This window comes from Pteropus vampyrus, unplaced genomic scaffold, assembly GCF_000151845.1.
Source record: "Pteropus vampyrus isolate Shadow unplaced genomic scaffold, Pvam_2.0 Scaffold44, whole genome shotgun sequence".
Lineage (NCBI taxonomy): Eukaryota > Metazoa > Chordata > Mammalia > Chiroptera > Pteropodidae > Pteropus > Pteropus vampyrus.
In genome coordinates, this window is record NW_011888825.1 from 1,395,571 (window position 1) to 1,399,539 (window position 3,969).

The 3,969-nt window shown below is 39.3% G+C and overlaps 1 protein-coding gene across 5 annotated transcripts in view; it reads right to left on the bottom strand.

Annotated features, from left to right (window-relative positions):
- The window catches only part of PIK3R5 (phosphoinositide-3-kinase regulatory subunit 5), a 72,111-nt gene that overhangs the window by 56,605 nt on the left and 11,537 nt on the right, over window positions 1-3,969 (bottom strand). Inside the window, exon 1 of one of the 5 annotated variants that reach the window (XM_023529943.1) lies at window positions 3,488-3,528. The exons of the other annotated variants lie outside the window; for them this stretch is intronic. The gene's annotated coding sequence lies outside the window, so the exon portion shown is untranslated. Of the gene's footprint in view, window positions 1-3,487; window positions 3,529-3,969 lie in introns of those variants that run through there. 5 annotated transcript variants of the gene reach the window in all.

Below are 3,969 nucleotides of genomic sequence, written 5' to 3' on the forward strand. Positions count from 1 at the left end.
CTATTTCATTTTTTTTGTCTTTGATTCTGACCAAGAATAACTAAAAGTTCGTAAAGCAGGAGTGAGGGGAAGATGAGAAAATGACCACATCACATCAAAGTTTGGGCTAATCATGGAAGAAAATGCTAGACATAGTCAGACATATAACTTAGATTTCAAGAAAGCAGATTTCTAAGAGGCCAGGAATCAGAGAGGATGGCGTAACAGGATAAGAAAACTCTGAAAATTAAATTCTAAAGGCACAGTCACAGAGTTTCATGAGAATGTAGAGGGCTAGCATGACTTCCTGGGGCATGCACAGAGGATAGAAGCAAAGTTCCAAATAAGAATGGACATGAAAGAGCAAGAGTGAGCAGGTCACAAAAGAAAGGCTTGAGAAGAACACTGAAGACATCAAGAAGGGTCCATGGAGTTATCTTCAGAGCCGAAACTTGGAGAGATTAGGCTAACCACTCAGGACAGGTGGGGCAGTAGTCACAGATGCCCAAGAGAGAGCAGAACTGCTCCCATGCTATTCCCTCCATCTTTTTCCTCCAGGGGGATGATTTTCCTACGAGAAAGTATGGATCAAAGATGGTTTATTGAGTCAAAAGCAGATGTGCATGGAGGGTCTGTTATTTGAGGGACTTTATTGGCGGGGGCGGTGGGAGGGGTGTCCAGAAATCTCAAGGAGCTCATGGCCAGAGGGAAAGATGGGCTCCTGAGAGGAGTATTAGGAACTACGGCAAATACGAAAAAGACAGACAACCGGATAGAAAAATGGGCAAAAGGCTTGAATAGACTGTTTACAAAAGAAGATATCCAAATGGGCAATAAACATAAAAAGGTGCTCAATTTCATTAGTCATTACATAAATGCAAATTCAAACCATGGTGTGATATCACTATACACCCACCAGAATGGCTCAAATGAAAAAGAGGAAAACACTGTTTGTGAGAATGTGAAGCCCTTACAACTGCAGGTGGGAGTGTAAACTGGTACAGCCAATTTCCAAATGGAAAACCATTTAGCAGTACCCACTAAAACAGCATACCCCATGATACAGCAATTCCACAACTAGGAATGTACTCCAAGGACATGAACTAAAAGGACATGTGCCAGAAATTTCACAGCAGCATCATTCAAAATAACCTTCAAACCAGACACTACTCAATGGGTAAGGCATCCCAGTGGAGGTTAATATGAGACAGGTGCAATAGAAACTTGGAGGAAGGAGAAAACCAATTAGCAAAGTTTCTCCAAGAGGATCACTCCTGAAAGAACTCTTCAGGAAGGAGAAGTTGCCCCAGGATTCAGGCACAGTGGTGAGAAAATGGACAGAGGCAAGAGGCATGAGCCAGCATGGTTCCTTGAGGAAACAGCTGGGTGTTCAGCCCCAGTGCAGGATAAAGTATGACATGGGGCACAACAGGAGATTAAGCTGCACAGGCTGGGGTGGCAGATTGCACATGGCTTTAAATGCCAAGCAAAGTGCTTAAGGGTTTACTCAAGGACCATGTGGAGCTATTGCCAAATGTTCGACTGGTGAATGATGCATCGGCTCGGGGATTTAGAAGTCGACAACAGCAAGGGGGTGAGGGGGAGACTGAGGGAGAAGGTCCAACACAGAGGGCCCTAAAGTCAAACAGGGAGTTCACTGCTGAAGACAAGTTGAGGGTTGCAGATGAGGATAAATACATCTCAGAGTCATAAAGAAACTTGAGGTTGTGAAAGGGAACTGCTACTGATAATCTCTGAAGAATCAGAGAAAATGAAAGATGTACAAGAGAGACAGAGAGTGAGATAGAGAAAAATGGAGACAGACACTAGAGAAGGCTAGTGTCTGGAAACTACAGTCTCTGAGCCCACCAGCCCCCTGGCATCATTCTCTACACATATTAAGAAGCAGTTCGTGAACACTCAGCAAGGGATCTAGGAACCACCAGAGGCAAGAATGGATTCACTAACTGAACAGGTAATACACCAAAATGCCACAAAAAGAGCATACCTGAATTTTAGGAAACCTTACTATAGTCTCATGACCATGTAGCAAAATGTGAGCCGAATGGTAACACAGACAGATGGATTCACCACTGGCTTAATAACTTCACCCAAATGAGGATCTTGATCTGCAGGGAATCTCTCCTAAAATGCCAGAGAATTCTGTTTTTCGATCTTTTAATTTAAAAAATTTGTGGCAAAATATAAATAACATAAGATTTCCCATTTTAAACGTACAGTTCTGTGGCATTAAGAACATTTGCACTGTTTAAAACCATCACCACCATTACCTCCAGAACTTTTTCATCTTCCCAAACTGAAACTCTGTACCCATTAAACATTAACTCCCCATTCTCCCTCCTCCCAGCCCACTGTAACCACCATTCTACTTTCTGCCTCTATGAGTTTGACTCATAAGTACCTAATATAAATGGAATAATACAGTATTTGTTCTTCTGTGTCTGGCTTATTTCACCTAGCATAACATCTTTACGTTTCTTCCATGTTATAGCATGTGTCGGAATTTCTTTCCTTTTTAAGGGTAATTAATATTATTCCCTTGTATGTATACGCCACATTTTGTTTACCCATTCATCTGTAGATGGATATTTGGCTTGATTCCACCTTTTGGTATAGCGTGCCATTTTTTTAATGAACAGTTTTCAATAGAACTTAGAAGGCATGCTTATTGCACAACAGAAGGGATGAAAAAAATCTTTATATATATATACATTTTATATATATATATCTTTATATATATATATTTTATATATATATATAAAAATCTTTATATATATATATATATATATATATATATATATATTCCTTCTGAATTCATTCTCCCTTCTTCTGTAGTAATATTTTTAGAAATTTTAGATTACATTTCTCAGATTCTCTTATCACTAAATGTGGCCATATGACTCCATTCTAGCCAATGAAATATGAGTAAACACTGACAGTTACAATCTCCAAATGCTTTTAAATGGAAAAAGCATACCTTCTTCTTTTTCTTTCCTCCTCCTGCTAGCTAGAATTCAGATGTAATTGTAATTGCTAGAACAGCCAGCATGGGCCATGACATAACAGCTACATGTTGAGGAAGGAGGAGCAACAAGAAAGAAGTAGCATAGGTTCCAAACTTACGAAGATGTCATCACTTATTCACTTATTCTCAGACTGTTACATGAGGGAGAAATTAACCTCTATCCTGTTTAAGCGGCTACTATTTTGGGTCTCTCCGCTGTAACAGACATACTAATATACTAACTAATTTTTCAGTCAACACTGAGTTAATCTATGAAGCAAAATTATGTTTTTGTTTGTCTGCTACTGTGTCATTTAGATACAGCTAGTGGGATTTTCCCCAAATTTGTGGAGTATGTTTTATGGTCTGACCTTAGATAGAGGCCACATGGTGTACCCAAAATTCCCTTGTAAGGGGACAGCTCATAAAGGCTGAAGTCATCCTCCAGAAAAGTAACATATACTCTCTGTATGGCATACCCACCTCTTTGTATCCTACTCTGGGGCAGCAACAACAGAGATCAAGTCATTTAAAGGCATTCTTTGGAGCAAACTGAGTTGGCCAGTAGTGAAGCAATTCAAGTTGAGAGAGTACTGTTTTGGTAAAAGAATTGGAGATAATCTCTTAGTGGTTAATAAGAAGGTGCCATGAAAATAAAGTATGGGCATTACCAAACTTTTCCTTCTTAAACAAGATCAAATAGTTTAAAGAAAATAATGTTCCCAAGACAAAATTCTGGAGACAATAAAAAGATCGATGATTGCCAGGGGCAGGGAGAGAGGAAGACATGAATAGGCAGAGCACAGAGAAATTTTAGGGTAGTGAAGATATTCTATGGTATTATAATGATGGATATTTGTCATTATACATTTATCTAAACCCATAGAATGTACAACACCAAGAATGAACTCTAAGGTAAACTATGGACTTTGAGTGATTATGATGTGTCGATGTAGGTTCATCGT